The sequence below is a fragment of the Coptis chinensis genome, chromosome 7 (assembly GCF_015680905.1).
Source record: "Coptis chinensis isolate HL-2020 chromosome 7, ASM1568090v1, whole genome shotgun sequence".
Lineage (NCBI taxonomy): Eukaryota > Viridiplantae > Streptophyta > Magnoliopsida > Ranunculales > Ranunculaceae > Coptis > Coptis chinensis.
Genome location: NC_141462.1, coordinates 41,942,565 through 41,958,578, shown reverse-complemented (window position 1 = coordinate 41,958,578; position 16,014 = coordinate 41,942,565).

Sequence of the window (16,014 nt, the reverse complement as noted above, 5' to 3'; positions counted from 1 at the left end):
TAAATCTGCACAGGAAGTCCCTGAGTGTCTCGACAGACTTCTTCTTGACGTTAAAGAGATCCGCTGCATCAACCACCCTCTACTTCTGATGGATGAAGTGATTCACAAAAGCTTGTTCCAACTCCTCGAACCTTTGGATACTCCGCGATCCCAACCGATAATACTAGTCGGATGTTCCACCCTTCAGATTGGCAGGAAACATCATGCAACGAAGTCCGTCATACTTCGCCTCTTGCCACAGCGGCATCTGCTACCTGAAATGATGCAAATGGTCAGCCGGATCTCTTTTCCCATCGTACCTTTCAAACCGCGGTTGCGTGAACCTCTTGGGTACCTCCGAATTCCAGACCGAGTCAGCAAGAGGATTCTGATTCAGGCTATCCACCACCTTCTTGGCCGGGCCGTGTTTCTCCTTCTCCACCGCGCAGTTAGCCTCTCTATCTCTTTCAATCATCTCTTGCACCATTTCCATGGTAATGCCTCCGGCATGGTTCACCCCGACTGCCATAGGAATCCCCCCGTTTTGCACCTCCATTTCACTACCTGCCGGTATGGCTGTTTCTGCTCCCCCCTAAGTATCTTCCCTTTCTCTCCTCAACTTATCATTTTCTTCCCTAAGCCTGCCTACCTCCTCCTGAAGTAACCTAGTTGCCTCAGCCACCGAGTCTTCAACTTCCTCTACGTTTTCCACACTCGCCGTTTCATTTGGAATGGCCTCCTCCCTCCTCGATCTTCCTCTACCTCGTCCTTTTCCTCTTCCTCTCTTAGCTGGAGCCATGTTTCGCAGCTTCCCCTTCTTCCCAAATCGTTGACCTACCTCGTCCCCATAGACTGTGCCAAAATGTATGAACACAAATTACAACCTTTAAGATCCAATGTCTTAGTTCCTCTCTCTTGACCCTCTCCTCTCTTTCTTTCCCTCTTCCTCTTCTTTCTTGCTCTACTGTACCTTTTATATCACCCCTCCTTCCTTCCTATCCGTTGATCTCTTTCCCATCCTCTGGTCCACCTTAGCACATCTGTCTTCTTGGGGTTTCGCGGCCTTGCTGATGTACCCCCCGTTCCTTCTCTATTAAGCTGCCTCTTCTTTGACTCTGACCACTCTGTTCCCACATGCTTCTGTATGGCCTAACCACTTTTATAGAGCCGCAGCCTCGATCCGTTGTTTCGCGCCTTCCCTTTCTTATACTACTTCGGGCAAGCGAACATGCCACCTCAGTAACCCAAAAAGGGGTTGATACAGATGACATGTGATATATGTAGTAATAAATGAAGAATATTGTAACGGGAAATTTATTTGTTGTTAAGATGTGTTTGGTGTTTAAAGGGTGTTTTGAATGGATTAGAAAATAATTTAGACATGAATCGAAGTGTACATATATTTTTAGTGTAACATGACATTTTTGAAATGTTATAGATCTATTTCTTCTTTTTGATATGTGATAAATTTATACTGTATCGTACTTGTAGCGTACTGTTGGGTACTATAGCGCTACTGTATGTTCGGTAATGTAGCATTTCTGTAAATGCTGTAGCATAATGTTGGGTACTGTAGTGTTACTATTTGGTATTGTAGCATTATGTAAATGTTGTATTACTACCTGCAACACTTTTAAGACAATTTACAATATTTAGTGAAAGCTATAATTATGCTAATAATTACTAGAACTGTTTTTGCTGCATTTTTTATGAATCATTCACGACATTTTATAGGTGTTATTATTGTGATTATCAATGCAATGATTTGTGATGTAGTATGCTCTTATCCATTATGATTTCTTTTATGAATTATATAATTGTGAGACTTGATTTTTAAGGTGGTGTTCTCTATTACGCAACATTTTTAGAGAAATGATTACGTAATAATATTGACATTATGTTTATGATTGAGTTGCTATGAAATACTTTGACCATGTCTTTAGATAAATTGAAGACAAGTTTAAAAGTGACATGCATGATATATTCAAATATGATGTTTAGTGCAATATATTTTATTGGCACGTGATAAAGTGGAATAGATGATATATTCAAATGTGGTGTTTAGTGCAATATATATTTTATTGGCACGTGATAAAGTGGAATGGATGGTATATTCAAATGTGGTGTTTGGTGCAATATATTTTATTGGCACGTGATATAGTGAAATGGTTATGAGAAATAAATGAACTATATTTGAATAAGTTACGTAACGAAAATCCTAGCTCCTAGCTACCACAACTCTTGTGATAAATATAAAAGATGTCCTTTTAAGAGAATGTGAATTTAAGGGAACTTAACTTAGAACCCTTGTAGCCAAATAATGGCTTTGATTATCTCGTCGCCAATTTAGAACGAGATGTGCGATATTTTATGCCTAATAAAGGCTTACTCATATAGTTTTAGCGTCCGTGTGGGGGTTACCTTGTATACGACATCCCGTTTAGGGTAACTACGTCGGTGTGGTCTATTATGTGAGTCAGGCTTGCGGATGTGCATGTTCGGCTTGATAAAGGGGAACGATTGTGGTAGACAGGAGGAACCTAGGTAAAACATAAAGACGACGTTATTCTAGAGACATTTTTTTTTTCTACAAGCTTATTCTTGAGATACTTGAAGAAACTCTAAATAATAATAATTATTTGTCAAAGTGTATGTTAACACAATAATAAATGATTGACTATGGTTGTGAAATTTGTTGTAGAGTTTGTTCTCCTTGGTTTGATGGAATGATTGGATTTTGTATATGATATATTTTGTTTATATTGTACTTTGTTTTATTGCATTTTATTTTCACTCACAATTGTTTTACAGAAGGGTGGGTTAAATTAATTGTTTTTGCAGGAAATGACCCACTCTGTAATTTGGCAAACGTAAGTGTAAGTATATTGTAAGTTTCATTTTTGTTCTTCTTATTATATGATGTGGATTTAATCATAAGCTAAGGCGCCTCGGTGGACGAACTAAATGCCTTAATAGTATTAAATTGGAAGCTAAAGCGCCTCAGTGGAGGAACTAATTTCATTAATTATTGTATGTATGGTTGTTGCGTGAATAGTTGGAAATTAAGGCGCCTCGGTGGAGTAACTATATGCCTTATTGATTATGTATATGTATGTATAAGTTTGGTTTGTATTTTAGGATTGCTCATACCAACATTGTTTATGATGCTAACCTGATTTACATGTTTGCTTATCGGGTGTATTCATAAAATGAACATAGTCGATAAGTCTTGAAAGGATTAGTGTTAAAGAAGGTTGATTGCTACTTGTGGTTTGCGTTAGCGTCTCATTACAAAATATTTTTTGTTTTCCCTTGAGGTGCAATAGATTTTTAGTTGAGACAATATTTTGTATTTTCAGTTGTAATTATAATTAAAACATTGTTTAAAGAAAATTTTTAACTTAATCATATTTGTGAATTTTTGTAATGAAGAGAAATTTTTTTTATTTTAAAAAATTTATTGGTTTCAAATTATTGGAGTAATTAAACGGGTTATGGGTTTTTGGAAGTTGAGAGTGTGTCACACCTCGAAAATTGAAGAGTCTAGAACAAATATTGTTTTTCCGATTTTGTCGAAATTCGGGGTGTGACACTTGCTCTTGGTTTTCAACAAGTGTTTGATTGAAATGAAGGAGCTTCGGCTAATGAGAATTGACAACATCTGGTCATGAAGAATACTAAGACATCACAAAAGAACTAGAGTTCGATAATTCTTTTATTTGTCGATTGATGTGTTTTCAAAACCCAATATTGGCATTCAATTCAAGCTTACAGAGATCGAAAATGAAGTAAACACAGAATTGTGATGATGAATTGAAGAAGAAGGTATAGGTTAAAACCTCTAAAGCTTCGACTACAACTTGAAAAGAGTTTCAACATTGGATTTCGGTTAAATAGCTTCAATTCTTGATATCTAGAAAAGAGAAAAAATAAATTCAGTTGGCTTTATTTGATGGAAGAAAGGCTTTGGTGTACTGATCAATCCTCAAATATGCTTTTTTATTCTCTTATAATGCTTCAATTTAGTCGAATTATATGATCAATAATGTAGAAAACTCATGTTCTTATTGCTATTTCAGGATACAAGTGTATTCTGGACCAAATACCACAAAAGACAAGTTCTATAGCCAAAAGGAGCCTAAAAGGGATCGTATGGGACAACTGTGAAAAAGTGTCAAAATGTCAATGGTCAAAGTCAACTCAAGGGTCCAAAAACTCAAAAGCTCAGGAAACACTCCATGGCTTCAAAAGACCAAAGGCTAAAATTCCCAAAGACATGGGCTTAGGCCCAAAAAGGGCTTGATCCTCTTCACTAAAATCTAGAAGGCACAAGAAGATTCTAGATTAGGTTGCTTGATGGATAAGATATGAAAGGGGCAAACTTGTACATCTCTACACATAAATAAGTGTAGAGATGCCCACAAAATAAGGGAGCTAGTTAACTAATAACTAGACTAGTAGGAGTAGGAGATAATAATTAGTTAATTGTTTTTATTTAGTTTTATTATTATTGTTTTCCATTTTCATTGTTTTAAAGCTTCAAGCTTTGTTGAATTAAGTTGGTTTCCATTCAAAGTGTTTAATCTTGTCTTTCATCAAAATAGTTCTTCAAAATATCTTCTTATTCATTCATTCAACACACCAATTCAAAGTTAGTTATACTCATTTGAATCAATCAAATGAGTATAACTTGCTAACTAAACTACATTTTCATATCTAGATCTACATGTTTTACACCTACACAACTCAAGTATTCATGTTTTAATCTTCAAAACCTTAAGAACTAGTTGTCTACATCTTCATACACCAAAAGCTTACTAAGAACAAATGAAAAGTTAAGAAAATGTTTAGTTTTTTCTCCATCATACTTCTACTCTTCAAAAATCTAAGATGAACAACTTCAAAACCTAATACCCAACCACCAGATCTACTTCAAATGGCACCGCCATCATAGATCTGATGATATGAAAAGAAACGTGAATAAAAAAGGGAGTAACTTTCTCTTTTCTTCATACTTTTCAACTTGTTTTTCTTATTTTCAAAGTTTATTTTACTGTTGAATCTTATTGATCCATTTTATTGATGATTTTAGGTTCACTCTGGGTTAAAGACAACTTCGTGAAGCCACAGAAGGAAGTTGGTCAAAATCTATCGGAACGAGACCCATGACCGCCCTTGCTCGACTCGCGCCAACCTAGTTCTACCTGTGACCCGCCCCTCAAGTTGCACCACCTGGAAAATCATTGGCTCAGATGGTAGTCCTTGTTCAGTAGATCTCTCTCCTTAGCTTGTTTTTATTCAATTGTTAGTGTTTTGAAATTAGTTAGATTTTCAATATTTAGTGTTTTTCAAAATCTAAAATATAAAAAAATAATATAAATAAGCAAAAGAAAAGAAAAATAGCTTAGTTTATTATCATTTTATTAGATAAAGGTTAGTTTTTCTTGGATAATATCATATTTTACTTTTATCGTTATTAATTATGGTTAATTTAAAAAGTTAGGATAATACCAACTTGTTTAAAGATTAGGTTAAGGATAATATCAAACTTAGGCTTAAAATAAGAAATAATTGTCTTTTGGTTAAAATTTGACTAACTTACCAAGTGTTGGATATTTGATCACCTTGGGACATTTGAATACGCGAGGCAAGTCGTATAACAAAACACTCGCGCATTACAAATCAAACTTGGGGATTAAAGATTCAATCTTTGACAATTTTTGTTATCTTTTCATAACCACATAGTTAATAGTTCAATCATGATTAGTTAAGAAGTCTAACTTAGTTACTTTTAGCGTTACATTTATGTTAATTGAGCCCACGAAGGCAAATTTGTAAACCTATTGGCTTTGCCACCATTCCAACCCAAAATGTGGGTTTAGTTTAGAAATTTTGTAACCAAAAAACGTAAAGCTTGAACGGTGTGTTTGACATATCAAGACACCTAACACTTGGTCAAACCCCACAACGTCATCTCCATCCCCAAGTACGTGTACACACACTTGGGAGGTAATTTCTTAACCTCCTCGTAACTCCCAGTCAGAGGATACTTGGTTATTTACAAAAGCATGTTTACGTGACTACGTGTTAAATTTCCGTATTGTATTTACCTTATGCGCTTAAGGCTACACCCGAGCCATAACAAACACTTTAGTTAACAGACGTTGCGTGATTCAAATGCTACATTGACTAAACTAAAATCTAAAATCAACCAAACAGAGCCAATCTAGTCACATCCACAGGACAAACACTTAGCACGAAGATTGAGAGTGGAAAACTGCCAGATTCCAGTGGACCAACTACCTTCCTCACTCCCCTCCCTCATTTCATTGCAAGTGAGATTCTTGGTAGCACCCCACGTGGTGAAGTAGTGATCTTCTATTTTGAAGCGTGTAGAGCCCTAAAACCTAGTTTTGTGCCCAACTGTCCGTTTTGAACAGAGCATAGTATCAAATCTACAGACAAAACAAATTTTCCAAATTTCCATAGCGCACAAATGTATTTCGATTTATTGAGCATCCAACTCATTGATTGCGCATATAGTTTGATTTTACTAGTCTTGCAAACATGCATGAGAATACGCTCAGATAATCAAAAGCTTAGCGCAACTAAAACACATTCATGTAGGAGAGCACGTTGGTCTCGACAAACTCCTATCTCTTGTCCCCCACTTTCTAAGATGCATGGCGGACGAAGTTGTACAATCTGAAAAGCCTCTATCTAACTTCTACACACCGTTACAAGACTCCTCCATCTTGTATATGACTCACACCCCTCACAAGTGATTTTATTATCCCACCAAACGTATTCAATATTGTACCCGTCCTTCACGGTTTTGAACACGAGTTACCATACGAATACCTATGCCAGATACATGAGGTATGCAATACTTTCAATCATCTGGGCATTTCTGATGATCAAGTTAAATTACGAGTGTTTCCCTTCACTCTAGTTGGCAAGAGCCACGCATGGCTTCTATCTCAGAAGCCCAATTCTTTCGATACATGGGAAAAGGTAGTCTTCTCCTTCATGAAGAAGTATTTTACACCGAAGAAAACAGAAGAGTTAGTAAGCAAGATACAGTTCTTCAGACTAAGTCCAAGTGAGACATTCTCCAAAGCATGGGATAGATTTTTTGACCTGCTCCATTCATGTCCTCCCCCATAAACTAGAAAAATCCACTCTTGCCCATTGTTTTTTGAAAGGTTTTCTCCAAAAACACAAGGTAACACTCGATATCATGAGTAATGGCAATTTTTTGGATAGAGATGCAACCGAAGATTTAACATTTCTAGAAAACCAAGCAGAAAAAAGTACTCATTGGAGCAACACAAACAACTCTAGAACATCCTAGCCCAGTACATCTAAAGCCAATGGTATTTTTGAAGTAAAATTTGATCCGAAGATCAATACATTAATTGAATCCCTCACAAGAAAGATAGATGCTATCACAACCAACAAAATAACCATTCTCTAAACCCAGTCATGAGCGTAAATACCTCACCATACAATTTCTGTCTCAACTTAAATCACATAGATACCAATTGTCCATTGCTTAACAACATATCATCACTTCAACCAGAAGAAGTTTGTGCTTTGAATGTACCAAATGCATTATGGAGGCAACACCCAAATTATACATGGAGTACTAATCCACAAACCCAACCACCTCCAGGGTTCACAAATTATGTCAAACCACAAAACACATTCAATCAGTTCAGACAAGGACAAGATACCTACAATAATCAAAACAAAGCAATGGTTCCATCTAATTTTACCCCAACTACCAAAATTCATCAATCAACAACCAAAGAGATCTAGTTCCAGTTACACCACCTACTAGTGTCCCATCAGATAAAACATCAGAGATGATGCTATCTTTGATGTAAAAATTAGCTCAAATCTTGGTGTCCATACAACAATCTCTAAACCTATTAATTCCAGAAAAAACCCAGAAAGGTGTGTTCCCAGGACAAGCAACTCCCAATCCTAAAAAAGCAAACACAGCCTTTGAAGCTACAAGTGATCCCAAGTAAAGCACTTTCATGAGTTACAGTCTACGGATGTAGAAGAAACCGTTCTCCATGATCCTATCTATTAAGGATTAAATCCTCTATTCCATGATGTAATTCCTATCCATTCATTCTATTACAATTGCTTTAATGGAATACATCACAAAAGGTAACCGGACCCTCCACTTGGAGTGTGTGGTTGTAAGTGCTGGAGCATTGAGTCCATGTATATCTCGTATATTCCTTGTTAACACTTTTACTCATAGTTTGAGTAGTGTACCCCTATGGAGCGAGTATACATTTTTCTTTTTCTTTACTTTACATTCTTTATAAAAATAGTTTTCCTTCTTGTTATTTAGCATAAGTACTTTTTCAAAATAGTTTTTCCCTTTTTTGTTTTACATAAGTTCTTCTTTCAATCTTCACTAATGAAACTTGAGTAGTCTTCCTCTATGAAGAAGAGATGTGAAATCAAGTGGAGGTGAAAAGGTTGTTGAGTGAAGGTGACTTATGGTTGCTATTGAGCATCTTTTATTCTCAGGTTGGAATGGCTAGAAATAGGGCTAACTAGAGAGTAGGAGAAGAGAAACTCGAATAGCTAGAAAGGGCTAGTTCTCCTCACTAGATTTGCCTACTTGCAAAACAAGAGGTGGAAGATCTAGGGATGGCAAAAACATTGATTGTTTGAGCACCCTCTTACTATATGGTTGGAATGGCTTTCATAGGGCTAACTAGAGAGTAGGAGAGGAGAAACTAGAATAGCTAGAAATAGGGTCCTCTTCATTAGATTTGCCTACTTGCAAAACAAGAGGTGGAAAATCTAGGGATGTCAAACCATGGTAATGTTAGTAACGTAAGTCATTTTTGTTTAAAGAAATCTTTTCCTTCTATTGGGTGAATCACTCCCCTCATAGTGATCTCTTCTAAGTACTTTTCTTTTAATTGTTTTAGTAAATTAGAAACAAAAACCACAAAAGCCCAAAAAGAAAATCCTTTCTTTGACCCTTTTAAAAGTTCTTGTTTTTTTTAGTGCTTGTAATATATGATTCTTGATACAACAATAGCTATGATTTTCTATAAACACGGGCAATGGATTCTACACATGCCAACCCATAGAACAACGCAATATAGGGGTGGTTTGAGATCGGTTTTGCTTATTATGGGTTACCTATATCACCGCGCTAATCGCACGGGTTAGGAAATTTATGTCTTGCACAGTAAATCCCCCAACTCGCGTAACTGAAGCTCAGTCTATCTAGATTGGGTTCACACTGAGCCGACATGAAAATTGCCTACGATAACCTATTATGGTATGTTTTCAAATCTTAGAAATCAATGTTTTTGTAAGAGTTTTTTTTTTTTAATATCTCTACATAGGTTTCAAAAACTTGAAGATATCAAAATTAAAAATCTTACATCCCAAAATAACAAAATGATACTGGATAAACATATGATTTTATCTTATTATAGAAACCCTCTATATGGTTAAAGATTCCTCTTAAGAAAAACAAATTCTAAAAAAAAAACTCGATGAGGCATCGAAATCTAGAATTAAACAAATGGTGTAATCCAAAGTGAAACCATTATCTATTTAATTTTATCTTATATACACCTCTCTATTATTGCCTTTAAGAATATGAAGTTAAAAGGCTCATCTTGTACAAAAATTTCAAAAAAAAATTTCTCCCACCCTTTCTAAAAATCCCACAAACTTTTTGAAAATGTCTAAGATAAAAAAATATATATTCTCCACCGAGCAGTACTCAATGGAGACGTGTACCAACCCCTTCTGATGTTTTTATAGCTCGTCAAGTTGATATAAAACTTGATATTTGGAAAAGAGTTCATGATACAAAACCAAGTCAAGGAAAAAGTTCCTTCGTATGCAAAAGACGAGCAGTTAGGGAAAACTGGTGTCTGCGCTGTCAAACACCAGATTGCCCTGGCCTTCAACCTATTAGCGAAGGCTCAGTTTTGACAATTTATACTTGTTTAACACCAGCAAGTCATCAACAACTTCTACGTTTCATTACACCATCTGCTTGGGAATGATTTGTATTGTATTCAGTCTTAGGAATTTGACTATAAACAACCCACCTTTTTACAGCTTTTCAAAAATTTAGTCCAAAAAAATTAATTAATCTTTAATTTCAAAGTTTGTAAATTCAAAATAATTATCCATTTTCCTTTGGTCTCCTAACTTTCTTTTTGATTCATTCCGCCATTTGTATATTTTTCTTTCAAGTTTGACACACTCTATTTATGTTAAAGCTCATTCATGTTTAAACTTATGTCATTTACGTGCTTCAAGGTGTTTCTCCATCATCCTTTGTTTCATACACCCTTGTATGATAACATGTGATATACCGTTGGAATGGATTTCTCAAGCCGATCGTTTTGGTAGCTCATTGGTCCAAATCGGACAGGTAACGAAGCGGGAATCTGCACGTACTTTACACTTTTCAAGATACACTTACAGGATCAAAATTATGGCATTTCATATAGGCTTGGACCAAAATTTTCAAAACCTTAAAAAGGTCACGTGCGGTGCACATGCCTCCTTCTTTTCTACCCCACGCACTCGCCCCCACCTCATTCCATCTTCTCCAACAAAAACAAAACCCTAGCCACCGCAACTCAACTAGTGCTCGCCCCTCGACCCACCAACACCACCACCAATAATTTCACCATAAACTCCATTTTCAACCCCAATAACAACTATCCACTCCTATTTCATCAATTCAAAGCCTAAATGAACCAAGTCACAAAAATCGTTCCGGAACAAAATTTTGAGCACCTGTTCAATTCCATTCTTTTTGACATACATTTCAAGGCAAAGATAGAGAGAAAACATTGGGCGTCTCTATTGGATTTGGCACATACAACTTACTCTCCCCTCGCTCACTCTTTCATTTTACAATAGTATGCACCAAGCGGCGGATGGTAAGGTTTTCTGTACGTTTGTTGAGGGAATGATTGAGCTTACACCAGAGGTTATGAGTGAAGCAATTAGGATTCCGTTGAAGACTTACACTCAGATAGAACAGTCTCCAGAAAACAAGTCTGTGGATGTTCTGATCGCCGAGACGCTTCTGGAGGGTAGGTAGAACCCCGCATCTCAATGCTCTTATTAGAACTCGCTAAGGAGGAATCAGTTGGTAGTTTCGCAATGGATAGCTTACAATCTTATAGGCTCAGCCAAATCCTCCGACATCAGTAAGAGTATTCTGTACATTCTTTGGATTCTGCAAGAGCAAAAAAATAGTTTCTGCATAGTCCATTTCATTTGGGAGCAACTCCAAAAAGTCTGTAAGACTTATGCTTCTCTCCCTGTGATTGCGACTCTCATTATGCAACAATGGGATTTTGAGCTTCTTGACGACACAGTGGAGGTTGAGTACGCTACAACATGTCCCATAGCCCACCGTGGTCCAAATTTCACCGCATCCTCCTCAGAGCTGGGCAGCCGAAAGCACGCTTAAGTGCTAGTCTAGACCCTGAGGACTACTTTGCTCCAGACGCTTTCCTAAGTTCACTCAGCCGATAGATGGAATTCATTTCCTCCATGAGGGCCAGAGACTCCTCCATGAGCAAGTTCTCGAACTCAGGCAAAATCAACAAGCCATTCTAGCTAATCAACAATCTTTCCACACGAGCAGAGATTCTTTCAATACAATGTCGCAAGGACATTGCATAGGATACATAATGTTATTACCGATAGAGATACGCAACGCAGAAACCGCCCTCAACCAAGAGAAGGATCTTCTCGACATAACGATGAGTCACGCAAGAATTCTGACTAGGCACCTCCCTAGTGTTCGTATAGATAGCTTTATGTTTACTTGTTGCACTTATTATTTTTAATAACTGTTAGTATTATATTAGTATTATGTTAGCAGTAAGAATGCATGTTTAGAATTTTCTTATGTGGAATTTGGTATATGAGAAGAAGGTAATACAAGTACATCATGCCAAAATTTTGAATTTTTGTATTATATATGTTTTTTTAAAAATAAATACAAAACCCCAAAAGTTTTATGGTAGAATAATTACGTAGCTTACTATTTAAGTACACCATGTATTTCTTGTTCTATACCTAGCAACCCACGCTCCAAACTTGTTTGGGGTGGTAAATTTTCAACGAATAACAGAGTACTAGTGTACTGGTGTTTTTGCTCATGTTCCTATAGTAATCTCTTTCCTTATCTCTTCATACTTTGATGACAAAGCATATTTTTGTTTGGGGGTAGTATAGTAACATTCTACAAAAACTAGGCATTTCTTATATTAGGTATATTAGTATATTTCTTTCTTTCTTAAATGGGAATGGTTATATTAACTCTACCTTATAATGACTCCAAAGTTACTCCACTCCTAAAAGTTGACCTACAAGAGGAATTGAGGGCTAATATTTTGTAGAGATGTACATCACATGGTGAAGAACAACTCTACAAAAAATAAGCTCAATTAAATATGCTTAACCTTGTAAAAAGTTGTTATGAATTTAAAAAAATTAAGGCCGTTAGATAACTTAATAACATTCTGAATGATTTTTTATAATGTTGTAGATCTTCAAATGCACTGATTTTTTGTGAGGATGATCTATATTCTGTGGAGAACATCTCCACCAAAAATCAGTTTCTAATTCATTGTATTTAGTGGTGGAGTAACTTTGGAGTAACTTTAAGTTGAGTTCATATAACCATCCCCTTCTTAAAATATTTTCGAAAAGACCAAAAAAATAATTTTCGTTTTAGTACCAAAAAAAAATCTTATTTCCTTTTTCTATTATGAATATTTGGTCTAGAAGTCTCATTATAGCAATAGAGTAAGGATTCATTTTTCGAACTTAGACTAATATAGGTACAATAGTTTTTGCATCTTTTCATGAATGACATACATAAGCATCATTGACTGTATATAGCAGTAAGTTTCCGATACCAAGTTTAGAACAGTTAAGTTTCATATCTTATAAGAATCTAGCCAAAAGCCTCATTTGTATGTTTGTTAAGTGATGACACAAAGGATGTCTAGATAGAAAGACCACACGCCACTTGCTTGATCACCACGCCATATCCTAAGAGATAATTTAGGCCCTTTTTGGATCGATATAGCTAACTAAACGTTAAAAACCCCAAAAAATTAATTTTTCCTCTAGTTTCCCCTTTTTGAGCCTTCAAAAATTCAATAAACTTTTTTATTCTTCGCCATCAAATCCTTAACCCGTTGTTACACACAATAAAAAGCTTACCCAACTGATGATTTGAGAATTGGATGAACAGTAAAAAGAGAATAGAAGACCTTGTAAAGAAGCAGAATAGTTAGTTGCTTTGAAAAAAAAAGAAAAGAAAGATTCATTTCAAAAATCGAAACTCCCAAAAGTTCAAAAATGAAATGGAGTCGATTTTAAAGAAACAAAAGCAAAGTTAGAACTCCCAAAAATCAACATCATATGGAGTCACAAAGCCAAAAGGCTAAAGAATGAATCACAATTTAGAAGCAAAGAACAAAACGAGGTTCTTCTATAGTTACAAGTATCCTGAAGACCCGATTTCTCAACTTATCAAATTTTGTTTTCCATCCATTTTTATTTCTAAACCACCACCTTAGCCCTGTAACTCCTAATAAAAGACCTCTAGCTCGACTAGGAATAGGATGGTGTGATAGTAAGTGGCAATTATGATCAATTGACCCCAGTTTTCTTTGGACTATATTCGTGTATGTGAGGAATATAAGTGTCTTTTGCATTTGAGAGAACAAAACTTGAGTGAATCTATCAAAGAGTTTGTGTTTTAACATATCCTGTGAGAACCCACCTTAAGGACACTCTCCAAAAGTTTCAGAAACAACTCTGTTTTTGCATTTCATCGGTCATGTTTGTGCATTTATATTTAGATGATTAAATTACTGTACATATGTTATCCTAAGTTCAAAAGTTTTGTCCTTATTCAGCCACTAATAAGATGTATAGACTTCTAAGAATAAATAAGGAGACAATCATGATGCCTATCACCACGTTCTCCACCAGATTGGGCCTCTCAACCTCCCCTTCCCCCTTTTGGCCTTCATCATCTATCCAATCCTCATCTGCTGCTTCACTTTGAGTCAGTCATTCTCTTCTCTTAACCTTGCAATCTTTTCTTGAAATAGCCTTGTTTCCTCCGAACCTGACACCGTGGTCTCTTCTTCTCCCTGGTCTCCCCCCTCATCCTTCACTAACTCAACGTCTACCTCTACACTACTAGCTTCCTTGGTTTGCCCACTCCTCTTTTTACTATTTTTGCCACCTTTGGGTTGCTTTGGTATCTCATTTCCCACAGATGGCGCCAAATGTTGTATCACTTTTCCCTTTCCTCTTCTCTTTTTGCTCTCTAGGTTCTTTTTTCTTTCTCCTCCCTCTCTCCCCTCTCTCTTCTTTCTCTTTATTCCCTGTCCCCTTTCATCTTAGTCGTCCACCTGTCCCCTCATCTCATGGTCCCTGGCTTTCTACATGGGCGTCCTTCTACCAAGCGATTTAGTGGTCCACGGTCATGATCCCTGCCTCTCGACTCCCTTTTGTTATTTGGCTTCGGGGTCATTCCCCCACTAATCTTATACCCCATGGATTGAGCCACTACACGAATCTGTTAACACGTATCTCAGATTGTGAAATTCAGGAAACCTTTCAAATAGATCAGGAAAATTTGTTAACATCTTACAACATAAAAAAAGGCAAAAAATTAGGTTTGCAATAACCATGTAACAAATGACGAATATTCAGGGTTGAACACATAGACATGAATTTTATTGCTAGGTTACACTGATAACAAGCTATATATTGAGGAGCAATATAGAGACTATAACAAAAAATAACTAAGGAAAGCTACATGAAATGTTCAGAAAAAATAAATCAGTGTTCCAGTAATTCCTTATTGATAAAAGGGAAAACGATAGTTTAGCCTACGAATAAACTATTTAATTGAACACAAGTAAAACTAAAGCTATTTTACGCTAAGGGTTTATCAAAGTTTTTACTCTCGATGATATCGCAATAGAGTTGGAGTAGAAGATTCGTTCCACTCCTAGTTCTTTTGAATTCAATGTTTTCTAAGGTTATTAGTCTATCCAAAGTTAATGAAAGTATGATGGGAATTATACTACGATGTGAATTATACTAACAAGATACGATAAACTCAAACTACGAAAATTCTAATTTGACTATATGATAAGGAATTAGGGGGGATTGATTCCACCTTGATTCGACTTAATCAATTAACAAAGAAATTTTGTAATCCAACTGTCAATGCTTTCGCAAAACAACTGGTATTCTAATCTCTAATTATTCATAACAATCTCTACCAAATAATAACTAGCATATGAAGCAATCAAATCCATTCTCATAATGAACTAATTACTTTCTAAAATTGAATAGATTATCAGGACGATTTCTAAGCTAACAAATCAAGTTTTCATCAAGGCTTCCTCAAACCCCTCTAATTGAGGTTTAGCCTAGAGTCATCAAACTATCATTTCTATATGAATTAAAGCAAGATATGGTATAAAGATTGTAAATTTACTAATTAGAACTAATCAAGAATTCAAAACTAAATTAACAACTAAGAAATGATTTATAACTAAATGATCGAAACTAGATCTAAGTAATTTAATAATTAAAACTAGATTATGATTAACTAATTATCAAATGAAGACAACCTAATTTATGAATTTAACAATACTAAAACTAAATAAGAATTTAATCACTAAACTAAATTGGAATTACAAACTAAGACTTTATTGTAAAACTAAAATTGATTCTCAAATAATAATCTACTTGTTCTAACTAATCTATTGTAAAGTAAAAACTAGATCTACAACAAGCTATTGGAACTAATTAATGGAGTCTAAAACTATATCTAAAATTATTGGCTAATGGCTACCTAAAAACTAGAATGCTTAAGAGTTAAGTCTTGTGTCCTGAAATGGAGGAGACAAGATCCACTTTTTCATGCATGGGCTGAGGAGCCATGTTTTGGGCCGGAAAATC